This window comes from Gopherus flavomarginatus, chromosome 13 (assembly GCF_025201925.1).
Source record: "Gopherus flavomarginatus isolate rGopFla2 chromosome 13, rGopFla2.mat.asm, whole genome shotgun sequence".
Classification (NCBI taxonomy): Eukaryota; Metazoa; Chordata; order Testudines; family Testudinidae; genus Gopherus; species Gopherus flavomarginatus.
In genome coordinates, this window is record NC_066629.1 from 4689923 (window position 1) to 4705749 (window position 15827).

The following is a 15827-nucleotide window of genomic DNA, read 5'->3' on the forward strand; positions in this document are numbered from 1 at the left end:
GATTTTGCAGGGGAACATCCTGCAGATCAGGTCTAGGGGCAGACAACTCAGCAGTTATGGATAAGCAATCATGGGGTTCCCCATTGTTTGTAGTAGGTAGAAGAGAAGCAGGATTAAGTACTGGACATCTAATTAAGGTAACATTTTCAGCATTTAAAAGAAGCATTTCATACTTTGTAAGCCGAGAGTTTGAAAGATGCTGAGTTTTACTTTTAGTCAGAAGAGCTGTAACAGCATGGGGAACTGCAACAGTCAAAGGACTGCCTAAGACAAGTGAAGCAGAAGCTTTGACTAACATTGCGGCGGCTGCTACAGATCAAAGGCATGGGGGTAATCCTGCTGCCACAGGATCTAATGAGGAGCTAAAATAAGCAACGGGTCTGTTTTTCTCCCCGTGTGATTGCGTAAGGACTCCTTGGGCTGAACCCTCCTTTTTATGGGAAAACAAGGTAAAAGGTTTTTTATAGTCTGGGAGGCCTAAAGCAGGGCTTTGGCCAAGGCGTTTTTGACTTGTTGGAATGCTTCCTTTGCTTCCTTGGGCCATGGAATGGGATCGGTGACCTTATTGAGGGTTAAATCTTGTAAGGGCCGTACAAGGGCGTATCCGGGCAGGGCCAGTGCAACCATTTAGGCGAACTAGGCGGTTGCCTAGGGCGCCAAGATTTGAGGGTGCCAAAAAGCGGCGCCCCCCCCAAAAATTTTAAATGGTTGCAGCTGCTGCTGCTGGAGAGGCAGTCGGAACTACCCACGGCAGCAGCTACCTACAGCCAGCAGCCCAGGACGCCCCTGGGGTCAGCGCACAGCCGTGGCAGCCCAGCAGCCCGGGGCGCCGCCGGGGTCAGGGCGCCGGCGCGGCAGCCCGGCAGCCCAGGGCACCCCCCGAGTCAGGGCGCAGCCGCTGCAGCCTGGGGTGCACCTGGGGTCAGGGCGCAGCCGCGGCAGCCCGGCAGCCTGGCAGTTCAGTGCGCCCCCGGGGTCAATGCGCCGCCGCGTGACAGCCCAGCAGCCTGCGGTCCCCCGGGGTCAGGGCACAGCCGCAGCAGCCCGGGGTGCATCCGGGGTCAGGGCGCAGCCGCGGCAGCCTGGCAGCCCAGCAGCCTGGGGCGCCCCCGGGGTCAGCGCGCCACCGCGCGACAGCCAAGCAGCCTAGGGCGCCCCCTGGGTCAGGGAGCTGCTGTGGCAGCTCGGCAGCCCAGGGCGCCCCCGAGGTCAGGGAGCCACTGAGGCAGCCCGGCAGTCCATGGCGCCCCCCGGGGTCAGGGCACCGGAATGGCAGCCCGGCAGCCCAGGGCGCCCCCGGGGTCAGCGCACCGCTGCACGGCAGCCCAGCAGCCAGGGGCACCCTTGGGGTCAGGGAGCTGCTGTGGCAGCCCGGCAGCCCAGGGCACCCCCGGGGTCAGTGTGCCGCTGCGGCAGCCCGGAGGTTTGGGCTGACTGCGGCTGCGCTGACCCAGGGGAATCCCTGGGCTGCAGGCAGAGGCTCAGAATCCCTCTCCCTCCCAGAGCAGGGGCTCCAGCCTCTGCAATTTTTCTCGTTGCCCGGCGGGGGCACCGGCGGCTGGGCAGAGCTGCGCAGCTCTGCTTAGGGCACGTGGCAGGGGCCGTGCGACAGCGGCGCAACACCAGGGCTTCGCTTCTGGAGGAAATCCGCGGCTGCCCCCTGGCTCAGCCTCCATGTCAGCCCCAGCGAGGGGCACGGAGAAGAAAAGAGCCTCAGCAGTGGTCTGGTGGAGCGAAGGAAGAAAGAGGACCCTAGCGCTCATGCATTGGGCAAGGTAAGCAAGTGCCTCCCCACAGGTCGGCCTCAGGTGCCTGTGCTCCTTCTCCCTTGGTCCTTGGCTGGTCCCTGCTCCTGCTCCCCTTGTGCCTGGATGGCTGGAGAGAACAGCAGCCTGCAGAGCTGAGCTGCCTCAGTGCCCCCAGGCACCCCCCCTGACCCCATCGCCCCACAGCCCTGACCCCCGAGCTCCGAGCCTAGTCCTTCTGAGCTGGAAACCCCCTCGACCTCATCCCCCCACAGCCCTTACCCCTAGCTCCGAGCCCAGTCCCTCTGAGCTGGAAACCCCCTCGACACCATCCCCTCCACAGCCCTGACCCACAGCTCCGAGCCCAGTCGCTCTGAGCTGGAAACCCCCTGATCCCATCCCCCAACAGCCCTGACCCCCAGCTCTGAGCCCAGCCCCTCTGAGCTGGACACCCCCCTGACCCTATCTCCCCACATCCCTGAGCCCAGCCCCTGTGTGCTGGGCACCCCTGGACCCAGAGCCCAGCTCCCCACCCAGCCGTGGGCAACAACAGTACCATCCCCAGGCAACGACAAGCCATTGGTACCAACCATCACAATCACCCAGCAACTGACCATTATGTAATTGCAAATGTATACATACCATTACAGCTTTTAATGTTTTTAAATAATGTATTTAGTTTATTTTCAAATTATTACAAATTAATTTTTGAATGTATTTCACTAGTTATTTTTACATTTCCTAATACATGTTACTATAGTATTGCAAATGTTTTATGGAAGGGGCCCCCGATTTTGCTTTGCCCAAGGCCCCCTGAGTCCTCTGGGCAGCCCTGTCTGAGTTTTAAGCCCTGCTGCTGTGTTTTGCCTGCAACAGGCAGTCCTAAGCCTGTGAGTGACCCCCATAGCAGCTGCCTGAAGAAGTGCTTGGGGGAATCATGCAGAAGGAGCGTGATATTTGTTTGAGTTCTCTCCTCATGGAGGCTGTGCTCCACTTGGGGCAGGACAGCAGTCTCAGCCGGACTCTAGGCCCAGCACCTTGCCTCAGTTTGTCGATTTGTAGTGCACCCATCACCGGGCTCAGTCTGGCACCGCTACCCTCACCAGTGCCCAAGAAGCAGTCATAAAAGTTGGATGGATTGGTTAGGTTAGTTGTCATGCTGTTGCTTGGCCACTGTAGAGACCACTGAATGCATAGTATTCCTCTATGATATTCTGTCCGGAGCAAAATTGGCATGTTATGAAGTAGTGCCTGTGAGGGACAGGTGTCTGTTTATGTATCCAGCCATCATGTCTTAGGTCTTCTGCGGGGGGAGCTTTTCCATCCTGCTTTCATTGGTGACATCTGTGATGCTCTGGTAGACATCTATGAAGACAATACTCTGACAGGATCATCTGGCAATACATCACGAGTTGATGCAAAGGCTCTTACAAAAGCCATTTCTAGTTTCAAGTTTCTTGTTTCTCTTGTTTTGTGGTATGACATATTGTTTGAGATCAACATAACTAGCAAACAACTTCAGGCAAAAGAATTTGATATATGTGATGCCATTAATCAACTTGGAGAAACCAAGAAGTTTCTTGTGGGCCACAGAAGTGACGCAGCCTTTGAGAAAACATTGGTAGATGCAGGTGAACTTGCGGAGGAGTTGGATGTACCGGCACTTTTTGAACCAGATCCAATCCGTATTAGAAAGAAGAGGAAGCAGTTCACATATGAAGCAGATGACGAACCTATTTATGATCCGAAAGAAAAATTCAAAGTGAACTTTTACTTTGCAGTCATTGACACAGCAATACATTCGGTTGAAGAAAGATTCACATTGATGCAGCAAATTAGTTCAGTATTTGGCTTCATATATGATGTTTACAGTTTGCAAAATAAAACACCAAAGCAAATTATGGAACATTGCTTGAATCTGGAGAAAGCTTTGCAACATGGTGAATCCAAGGATATTGATGCCTTTGACTTGTGCAGTGAATTGCAAGCTATTGCAAGACGAGTCCAAAGGAGTTCATCAACACAAGATGTATTGAACTTCATATGGGAAAATAAGCTGACAGATAGTGTCCCTAACACAGTTATTGCTCTTTGCATCCTCTTGACTCTCCCAGTTTCTGTGGCCAGTGGTGAGCAAAGCTTCTCAAAGCTCAAGTTAATAAAAACATATATGCGAACATCAATGTTGCAACAAAGACTTGTTGGGCTATCTACCTTGTCAATAGAACATGACATTGCTCACAGCATTGACTTGGAGGAACTTGTTTCTAAATTTGCTAAACTTAAAGCGCGGAAACATAAATTCTAAATTATAACATGTTACTCTGTGACCGTGTATTGCGTATAATGTATGTGATTTGGGCGGGGGGGGCACAAGATGGAATTTTCGTCTAGGGCACAAAATATCCTTGCACCGGCCCTGTATCCGGGGATCCATTGTTGGCAATAACCTGCCATGCCTAGGAACCCCCTTATTTGTTTTTTAGTGGTTGGCTTTTGAATTTGTTGAATAGCTTGTATTCGTGAGGAAGACAAGCCACGCTTTCCAGCGGAAATATCGTGACCAAGATAGTGAACCACGGGGAGACAGAGTTGCAATTTCGCCTTAGAAGCTTTATGGCCTTTTTGAGCCAACGCCTGAAGCAAAACTAATGTATCAGCTTTAGAAGCTTTTAGAGAGTTAGAGGCTAGTAATAAATCGTCAACATATTGGATTAGAACGGATCCCTTAGGGAACTGGATCATCCAGATTCTTCTTTAGGATTTGTGAAAAGATAGTGGGAGACTCAGTATATCCATGAGGCAATCTGGTCCAGGTATATTGGGCGCCCTGATAAGTGAAGGCGAAGAGAAACTGGCTATCTATATGAATCGGGATGGAAAAAAAAGCTGAGCATAAATCAACCACAGAGAAATACTGTGCAGTCGGGGGTTGTGAGAGAATTGTGGTGGGGTTGGGGACCACCAGAAAAGTTGGAAGGACAGCAGCATTAATGGCTCGCAAATCCGGTACGAATCGCCAGGTTTTTTCCCCGGGTTTCTGCACAGGTAAAATGGGAGAATTACATTAACTCACTGTTGGTACAATAACTCCTTGGTCGAGTAAGGCAGAAAGCACTGGACGAATTCCCTCTTCCGCCTGCTGGGAGAGGGGATATTGCCGAATTCTGGGAAGAGGTTTTTCTGGGTTTAGCTGAATTTTAACAGATTGAGTAGAGCTAATGCGCCCTACTTGATTAGCATGTTCTGCCCACAGCGTGGGGGAAACCTTAGCCAGCAGTTCCTGTTGCAACGAGGAAGGGCTGGGTTGGTCTCCCTATCTGGGGCTAGATCTGTTTGTAAGAGGGCTAGTACTTCGTTGTGGGCCGGATCGGGCACTTCCAAAAATACTCCATTAGGGGAGCAAAAGATGGTACAATTTAATTTGCATATCAGATCTTTACCTAAAAGATTAACGGGGGAACAAGGACTGAGAAGGAAAGCACGGTTGGCTGAGAGAGGGCCAATAAGATACCGATAAGGGGGATGAAACAGGGTGGGGAATAGGAGTGTTTCCCACTCCTATGGCTGTAACTACATCAGAAGAGAGGGGCACAGTGGAGAACTCCTGTGCCCTAAGGGTAGATCTAAAGGCCCCCATATCAATCAAGCAGGGAGTAGGAACACCATTAATTAAACAAGAAACTGTCGGACCAGTTTGGTCCACTGAAATAAGCGGGGCAATGACGACGTTATCAGTCTCCTGGCATTCCTAATAATTGGGGGGTGGACGGGGTGGAGCGGGAAAAGGTTGTCCCGCAGTTCCCCCCAGTCATGGGTTTTGTCTAGGGGGGCGCATGGGGCAATCCTTAATGAGGTGTTCCTTTTTCTTACAATACCTACAATAGACATTCCCCAATTGGGGGCAGTTCGCTCTCCAATGCCCCTCCTGTCCATACAGGAAGCAGGCTGTCTGATTGGGAATGGGCGAAGGGTTACTTCCAGTCAGGGGCTGGACCCCAGCTACAGGTGGTGTCTGCTTCCGCCTGGGACCCTTTGTACTAGTATCCTGCCTAGTTTGCATTTGCAGGGCCATAAGCTTAGATTCTGCCTCGTCCTTTTTTCTTTCAAGTTGTCGATAAAAATGCTGTGCCGCAGCCAAGATTCCTTTTAAATCTTTGCCCTCCCAATCCACTATATTGATCCTTAACTTTTCTCCCACCTTGGGCAAGAGTTCTTGCACAAAGGCAGCCACCACCACCTGCCTAGCCGTTGTTTCTGCTTCTTTAATCCCCGAGTACCTTTCAAACACTTGCTTAATGCGTTCCATGTAATCAGCCAGATTTTCTTCCTTATTTTGCTTACAAGCATTTATTTTTGTCCAATCCATCTTCTTGGGGCAGACAGAAAGGACCTCCCTGACCAGGTTCCCTTTTAGCCCTTAATTCGTCGTGTGTGAGACCCAGGGGATCGTCAGGCCAGCTGGCCTTTTGATAAAGGCGAGCGAGGGTCTCCCTGGGCACTATAGCCGTTAAGAGTTGATTCATATCCGCCCATGAAGGGTCATAACATCTTACTATCATACCCAATTGTTCCTGGAATTTAATAGGATCCTCTTGGATCTTTGGGAATTTTTCTATTAGGTTATATAAATTGCCTGGTGACCAAGGGGCGTGTACGGTCACCAACCCAGTTGGCCCCGGTAATTGTCGAAGAGGGAAAGTGCTCACGCTTTTGTCTGGCCCGATTTTTTTAGTCCGTTGCAGTACGGATTGATAACGGTTACGATAGGCTATAGAGTCATGGGATGTGTCAGGATTTTCTAGGATGGCCTGATACCGTGGTGATGTTAAAATACTTTTAAGCTCTGATATGCTGTCTGATAAACTGCGTAACGGTGACTGTGGTGAAGAAGGTTCACTGTCCCAGTCAATCTCCCTATCCCCCACCTTTTCCTGCCATTTTGCTATTAATTCCTCTGCTCTTGACGCTAATTTATTAAACACCTCTTTCAAGTCGGGCGTTACAACTGGTTTGGGGGCAGGTTTATCTGGTGGGGGGTTGAGGATGTCGATTCACTAGAACTCGGGAAGCATTCAGAATTAGTTCCAGTAGATCCTGATCCTGATCCTGATGAGGAGTCCTTTTCTGCGGGATTATACGGCGGAGGACGGGTGGTTTGAGTAACTGGCCAGTGTCGGCGCTCTATGAACAGATCAATCAGTTCATCAGAGGAGGGAGTAGGTACTGGCTTCGGGGCCGGGGCGGTTAGGCAGGTTTTAGATGGGCAGAGAGGGACTACATCCACTAAACGGGGGCTCAATGTACTGTGAGTGCTGGCCAATTTTTCCTGTGCTCCTTTGAGTTGAGTTTTTAATTTCTCTTGGGTATCCTTAAGACCTCTGACCTGGGATTCCTGACGTCGTTTTCCCATTTCATCATGCCACTCAAAGTAAGCATTGAACTGTCCCTGACCCACTGTGTTGCAAGAAGGGCACCCCGGAGGTGCATGATCCTGTCAAGATCAAAACTGCCTTCCAAGGGGAATTGCAGTTTCGGGTCGTCTCTGGTATACCAATTCCATTTCTGTAAATATGTACACGTCGACGGGCCACGGTGCACATACATATAAGCAGCAGGAGTGCCTTTTCGCGGGCTTGGAATCCCTTTGGATTGTCCTGCCCCCATTCTCACCTTTGGCTTTCTCTTCAGCAATACACACAACGAGAGGAAAAGAGACGGGTGTATACACTGGCACCCTGGCTGTAGAGCCACTCACCAAGGCCTGTCAGCCGGGGAAGCTTCTCAGTCATTCCAAGCTCAACTGTGGGGCTTGCTTTCGAGACACTCTCGGTCACAAGCTTTCGCTTCGCGAGAGACTCGGGGCGTCTTCCCACAGCTGTCACTCACTCCGGCCACTCGGCCTTCACACTGTCACACAGGCACTTTCAAGACATAACACTCTGGGTTTCAGCCCGGTCCTTTCGGATGGGCCTTTCCCCCAGGGAGCCGGCTCTCGGGACGGGACGGGAGACTCTAGAGTAACACTCGGACTTGCAGTCCAGATCACTTCGTCGGGTGTGTCGGGAACGGGAACCTTAGAAAAGGGTGTCAGGTCTGTGTGATAAATAAAGAGTTCAGAGCCACCTTGTGACTTACCCCAAACCAGAGCCCATGGACCAGTCCGTCGCCAAACCCCAATAGAGATTTCAAAAGGTCTCTTACCTGGTGGGCCCGGGGTTGGGAAGGGCTGCCCGCGGTCCTCCAATCCAGGAAAGCCCCCTTGTGGCATCCGAGTCACGGCACCAATTTGTCGGGGAAAAGACCACCACCTTGTCAATTTGATCAGACAGCCGGAGGCCCCTTTTATTGATATATCATTAATACATGTGTGCACACATGGAGAGTCAGCGTATTCCCTAGCAAGGGTTAAGCTGCTCTCTCGTACTTATAAAGCCAGCGCTTATAAAGCTTAAAACCGTAAATTATCATATCTTGCTTACACATAAATTACAACCTTATTTGGCTATTACATGGCATATACTGAAAAAATACAATTAATATTGTCCTTATATGGCATAACATATTTAAAATTGCAAGCCTTATCTTTTCACTTCCTTATAGATGCTTACTTGATTGTCAGGAGACCCTGACAGTTCAGTTACCCCTCCTTGCGGTCAGGCTGACAAGGTTCACATGGCCCTCTGGGATTTAGTGTCTGATGTTCAATTCCCAATTCCTGCCAGATGTTTTTTATGCTGATACTGAGTTATACTTTTATGATAACGTATGCACGTTAATAAGTTATTCAGTGAGGGGGAATTCCAAAGCAGCCATTAATACATGTTAAATACTAGGGCAGTGATGGGCTGGTTATTAAGGGATTTTCTTTAAGTCTTACCCTTTGCAAGCAGCATGATCATGGTTTGTGTATAACAAAATTGTCTCCTGGGAGTTCAGTTCTGCAGTTGTTAATATAGCAACTTATTTCCTATAAAGTTAGTAATTTTATGGCCCTATACTTATGGAGCACTTATAGGCAGAATACCTTTGCTTTATACCTTTGATTTATACTATACCTTTGATATATACCTGGGGGTTGTTTTTCCCTATCACAAGCTTCCATCCAGTGTTTGGTAAAAGACAGTTCCCTGTTCCATAACTGGCATTCTTCAAGATGTGTTGCTCAGGTGTATTCCACAGTAGGTGTGCGTGCTCACCACGTGCACTTGTGCTGGAAGTTTTTCCCTTAGCAGTATCTGTGTGTGTGCGACGGGGGGAGCACCCCAGTGACCCTTGGAGTGGCACCTCCATGGCATGGTATAAGGGGAGCTGCGCACTACCTCCTCCCTCAGTTCCTTCTTGCCCGACAACTCCGACAGAGGGGAAGGAGGATGTGATGTGGAATACACCTGAGCAATACATCTCGTAGAACACCAGTTACGGATTAGGTAACTGTCTTTTCTTCTTCTAGTGCTTGCTGATGTGTATTCCACAGTAGGTGATTCCGAACTATAGCCGTTGGAGGTGGGTAGGAGTTCACAAGTTCTCGGGATGGAGCACAGCTCTGCCAAACCCAGCGTCATCCCTGGTCTGGGAGACGATTGCGTAGTGCGAGGTGAACTGAAGACCATGCAGCGGCCCCACAAATGTCCTGAATGGGAACATGGGCCAAAAAGGCAGCCGACGAGGCCTGCGCCCGAGTCGAGTGCACCCTCACAATTGGTGACGGAGGGATTCCCTCCAGATCATAACAGGTACCAATGCACGAGATGATCCAGTTGGAGAGCCACTGAGTGGAGATCGGCCGACCTTTCATGCCCTTGGCTGGATGAACAGTTGTGAGGACTTTCTGAATGGCTTAGTCCACTCCAGGTAAAAGGCCAGAGCCCGTCTCACATCCAGTTTGTGGAGGCGGTGCTCCTCACTGGACGCATGGGGTTTGGGGCAGAGGACCAGCCGAAAAATATCCTGACTCATGTGATAGGCAGAGACCACCTCCGGGAGGAACGAAGGGTGTGGGCAGAGCTGAACCTTATCCTTATGAAAACTGTGTATGGGGGCTCGGAGGTCAGGGCCCTCAGTTCCGAGACCCGCCTAGCCGATGTGATCACAACCAGGAAGGCCACCTTCCACGAGAGGTATGACCAGAAGCTCATGGCTAGCAGCTAAAAGCAGGGCCCTGTGTGATGGGCCAACACCAGGTTTAGGTCCCACTGTGCCACAGGGGGCCCAACATATGGGAAGAGATGATCCAACCCCCTAAGGAATCGGCCAGTCATAGCATGGGAGAATATTGCGTGGCCCTGCACCAGCTGGAGGAAGGCTGATATGGCCACAGGTGCACCTTGACTGACGAGGGCACCAGGCCCTGAGATCTAAGGTGGAGGAGATAGTCCAGAAAAAATTGGATCAGGGTGGCCACCGGGAAAACGCCTCGCTCGTCTTCCCATCTGGAAAACTGAGACCACTTTGCAAAGTAGGCTCAGCATGTGGAGGGCCGCCTGCTTTCTAGGAGGACGCGCCGAACCCCTTCTGGGGACGTCCTTTCCTCCCTACCTAACCATTCAGCAGGCATGCGGTGAGGTGGAGTGCCGCTAGGTTGGAATGGAGGAGGCGGCCCTGGTCCAGGGAGAGCAGGTCCAGGCGGGACGGCAACAGCCACAGTGGGGCAAACGCCAGGCCTGTGAGGGTCCCGTACCAATGCTGCCTGGGCCATGCTGGGGCAATCAGAAGGACCTGGGCCTTGTCCGTCTTTATCTTTTCCAGGACCTTGCCAATCAGCGGGAATGGGGGAAAGGCACAGAGAAACTGGCCTGACCAGGACAGGAGGAAGGCATCAGAGATAACACCCCATCCCAGGGCCCCCCGGAGCAAAAGCGGGGATAGCGACGGTTCTGACGGGTCGCAAACAGGTCCACCTGGGGAGTTCCCCACACTTGGAAAAGTCTGTGCACCATCTCTGGGTGGAGAGACCACTCATGCTGAGGGGAGAAGTCCCTGCTCAAGTGATCGGCCTGCACATTCTCGGCGCCCAGGAGATGGAAGGCCTGCAGGCAGATGTCATGAACTCTACAAAAGTCCCACAGCCTGAGGGCTTTGTGGCAGAGGATCGGGTCCTGCCTTGCCTGTTGATATAGAACATTGAGGCCACGTTGTCTGTGAGGACCCTGACCACCCGGCCCTCCAGGTGCGAGCGGAAGGCCATGCACGCCAGCCGCACCACCCTGAGCTCCTTGACGTTTATGTGGAGGATCAGATCCTGAGCCAACCACAGACCTTGGGTCTGACCATTCCCGACATGCACCCCTCATCCCACATCCAACGCATTGGACACTAGCTCCAGCAACGGGGTCCTGCCCCTGAACGGGACCCCTTGGAGCATGTTTCTCGGAGAGCACCACCACCGTAGGGAGGTAATCACTGGCTCGGGTACCATGAGGACTTTGTCGATCCTGTCACTGGCCTGAGAGAACTCCAAGGCCAACCAGAGCTGGAGGGGCCTCATCCTGAGTCTGGCACGATGGACCACATATGTGCATGCTGACATATGACCCAAGAACTGAGGCATGCTCTGGCTGTTGTCACCGGAAACCTTATCACTGTGTCGATGAACCCCTTCAGGGTCTCAAACCTCTCTGGTGTGAGGGAAGCTCTGGCGGATGAGGCATCCAGGAGCACCTCAATAAACTCTATACGTTGAACTGGGACCAACATGGACTTGGTGTTGTTTACCAACAGGCCCGAAGTGGTGCACGTGGACAGAGGAAGCACCACGTGATCCCACACCTGTGACCAGGAGCTGCCCTTGACCAACCAGTTCTCCAGGTAGGGCAAGATCTGGAACCCCCGGCGCCTGAGGTATGCCGCCACCACCAATATGCACTTTGTAAATACTCTGGGGGCAGTGGGCATGTAGGGATATTAAAGACATGGTTTATATGAAAAATGATTGATTGTTAGAAATGATTTTTTGTTAACTGATATTTTATAACTTAAGGTTTATTTTAGAAATAAATGTGATTCCCGAGATTTAGCCTCTAACCTGCAAGCCACCAGCTGTGCCTGTGTGAAGCCTGCTCAAAGAAATGCTTTGCATAAAACCTGTTAAGGGTTAATTGACTCTAAGTGTTTGCTCACTTTGTAGTCACTTTGTAATCACTACTTTACTTTGTAACGGCCGCTGTAAGCTGTTATGGCCACTGTAAGCTGTTGATTGGTTAATTGACTCAGCTCGTGAGCCGTCAATTGACTCTGTGCCTGAGGCAAAGCTGTGTAATTGCTACTTAGTAATCTTGATTGGTTAATTGACTCGTTGACTCAGCGCGCGAGCCGTCAATTGACTCTGTGTCTGAGGCCAAGCGGTGTAATTGCTACTTTGCAAATCACCGCGGTAAACCAAAACAGCATCTTATAGTGCATAGATACAAACCCCTACCCTTTGTAACTTTTATTCTCACTTTATTTTTTATTTTTGAATGATTAAAGACAGGGAGTCTCACATAAATTGGTAACACCCCAAAAGGTAAAGAGACAGTGAAATAGATGAAATTAAGATAGAGAATGTATGTGAATGAGTGCCTAGTTTAAATAATAAATGAATGGCTAGGGAGTTACCAGCCTGAGGAATTCAGTGTCAGCCGAAGAAGGTGTCAAGTGGAATCAACCAGATGACCCCCAGAGGGCGAACTGGAATCCACCCCAGCACCTCAAAGGAAGGAAAAACAAACATCGGACAGCATGGAGCCAGCCACCTGCTGATTGATTTAACAACAGCAGAATGAAGCAACTCTCATGAACTAACATAGGGAAAAATCCCTATAAAACTGGACTCTGAAGGATAAGGACTTTGAGTCTCTGGTTCTGCTACCACCCTTCAGGAGCATCAGGTGCGCACCTGACCCGGACTCGGCTCCACTCTTGTGTACAGGATACCTGGCCAGTATTCTGTCACAAGCAACTTTTAGGCTGGTAGCTATAACATCTATACAGAACTTGTATGGATGATTGTGTGAATGAGCATATATATATATATATGTGTATAAGAAATAAGAAGTCATAAGAATAGGTAGCCAAACAACGTTGTTTACTGTTATCTTTTGTTTTATTATGGTATTCATAATAAATGTGGCATCTTTGCCTTGTCCCCTTTAATAAGATCCTGCTAGTTTTTATTGGTATAACAGGCAGGCAAAATGGGAGGACTGTAAATTGGTAGTGCTCTTGTCCAGCCATGAAACGGAGCACGCGTCTGTGTCCCTTGAATATGTGGATGTGGAAGTTCACGTCGTGCAGATCGAGGGCGGCGTACTAGCCCTGGAATCCAGGAAAGGGATGATGGAGGCCAGTGAGACCCTGCGGAACTTGAGCTTCACCATGTATTGGTTGAGGCCTTGCAGGTTCAAGATGGGCCTGAGCCACACTCTGGCCTTCGGGATAAGGAAATAGCGGGAGTAGTACCCCTTGCCTTTGAACTCCCCCGATACCGCTTCCACTGCTCCTAGGCCCAGGAGCTGGATGTGGCAAACTGGGAATGTTCTTAATGTTCCCTCTGAATACTGTGGGGGTGGGGGCTCAGTTCCTGGCTGACCCTCTATCGCCTAGCAACTAATGGCCAAGTCCTTCCCCTCCTCTCCTTGCAAGAGGATGCTAAAGGTATTGGAGACAAAGAGATCAGGTGACCTCCTGGCCCGGGAAAGGAACTGAGCAGAGGAGGAGGTGCTGGATGGGGTTTGGGAGTCTGGAGCTGGCTGGGGATGAGGAGTGAAGTGCAGATGTGGGGGTCTGGCTCACTGTCCCCCAGAATGGACCAGGCCGAGGCGTCCTATTCGCTGTACCTACAAGCTGTTTTAGGCCATGTTCCTGTCATCAAATAAACCTCTGTTTTACTGGCTGGCTGAGAGTCACGTCTAACTGCAAAGTGGGGGTGCAGGACCCTGTGGCTTCCCCAGGACTCCGCTGGGGTGGGCTCGCTGTGGGAAGCGCACGGAGGGGCAGAGGATGCTGAATGCTCCAAGGAGAGCCCCAGGAGATGAAGACGTGTGAGCTTCTTGCCCTGAACAAGTCTGCTCCAAGGAAGAGGACGCTCCCCAAAGTCCTGACTGGCTTGGTGGGGAGCAGTTCCAGAGCATCACCTGGGGACTCTGTGACACTGCCCCACCTCCTCCTCAAGCAGAGCCTTGTGCGAGGGGTCCCCCAGGCGGGATGGGGGCGGTTGGGCAGGGAGGAAGTAAACTAGAGGGTGTAGCCCCCAAAGATGGTCAGCCATGACCATTCCGAGAGGAAAGCACAAAACTGGTTGGAGAAGGGAAGCTTTATTGATGGCGGATCCCTGATGAGAACTGGCGGGGCGCCCCCAGGAGTCCCATCAAAACCGCCCTTTCCCCACCTGCTTGCCCTTGGAGGACCCAGGCTGGGAGGCAGGCCGAGACTGCCTCTGTGGGCACCTTTTATAGTCCCGCAACTTCTTATAAGCGGTTTTGTATTTTGGGTGGGTGGCCTGAACAGGAGTCTGCTGCGGCTTGAACTTCTTAGGTTTAGCTGGAGCCGGAACATAGAGACTCAGAGTCTGGAGAGTCGTGCAGGAGTCTTTCAGAGCATGTAGCTTTGTATCTGTTTGTTCCGCAAACAGAGCTTTGCCGTCAAATGCGAGATCCTGCATGGCAGCCTGCGCCTTGCTGGACACTGCGTCCAAAACTGCCTGCACGGTTGCCCTGGCAGCCGCTGTACCCTCTTCCACCAGCGCTTTGAACTCCTTCCTGTCACACGAACTTGGGCAGGGAACCCAACAGATAGAATCCATACCAGCCCAGGAGAACCACTCATACCTGGAAGCTTGAGGGCAAATACATTTTTTCTTCCAAAAGAGTCCAGCCTCCATGAATCTTTATTTTTGGGGCTAGGGGCTGGCTGGCCCAGCCGCTCCCTGTGGTTGAACGACTCGACCACCAGGGAGTTAGGAGCAAGGTATCCATGCCCCTTGGCAGATACAAAATACTTGCATTCCACTCTCTTACAGATGGGGGCCAATGAGGCCTGTGTTTGCCACAGGGCATTTGAAATTTTTGCTACCCCTTCATGGAGAGGCAAGGCCACCCTGCCCAGTGCCAAGGAGGACAGCACATTAACCAGGGAGTCCGAGGGCTCCTCCATCTCCTCTGCTTGGAGGTGGAGGCTTGATGCCAGCCTTTTTAAGAGTTCTTGGTGGGCCCTAAAGTCCTCCTGCGGGGAGGGAGGCAGAACTGTAATCGCCTCATCCAGGGAGGGCGAGGAGGCCAGCATGGTAATTTGTGTGTCCACCATCACTGGAGGGTCCACCATATGGTCGGTCTCCGGACATGGTGCTGAGAATGTACATCCCACCGACTCTTTCCTCTGAGGTTTGGAGAGGGAGGCCGATGGTCCTTCTGAGGTTCCAGCCACCGAGTGAGCCCCCACCAGGGACTGTCTTGGGGGCCACAGTGCCCACTGGTACTATTGGGCTGGCCGCGGGGCCTGGTGCCACTGGCCCAACCTATTGATGGACGACTACAAAGGGAGGCTGGGCTGACATACGACCTGCCGCTGTCCCCGGACTGGGAGGAGCGGCAGCGCCAGGAGTGATGCTGACCACTGGACCGCGATCCTGATGTGGAGGACCGGTACTGTCTAACAAGTGCTCCGTGATCAGCTCTGGCAGGCGAACCCACAACAGCAAGACGCTGGTGATTGACGCCCAGGCCTGTGGAGGTGGTGCCGTGGCAGGGTTCTGGAGCAGGACACCGAATGGGAATGACATTGAGATCCGTGCCATGACTGGCTGCGATAACCCCTCTGAGATGAGGACCTTTGGCGATGTCTGCCTTGGTCACGATGGCATTCGCTCTCGAGGTGGAGAGGTGCTCAGAGTCTCGGTCAGCTGGAATCCAACCAGACAGCCTGGTAGGCGTCGAGGGCAATTCACGAGGACTTTGTCCTGAACAGTCACTGGGAGTCGAACAGTGTCAGGAACATTCTCTCGACTGAGACTGGTACTGAGCTGGGAGCAAATGCTGAGATCCCAGCGGCGACTTGCCTCTAGAGCACATGGCCGACATCAGCGGTGCTCCTGGTACCGGCATGGAC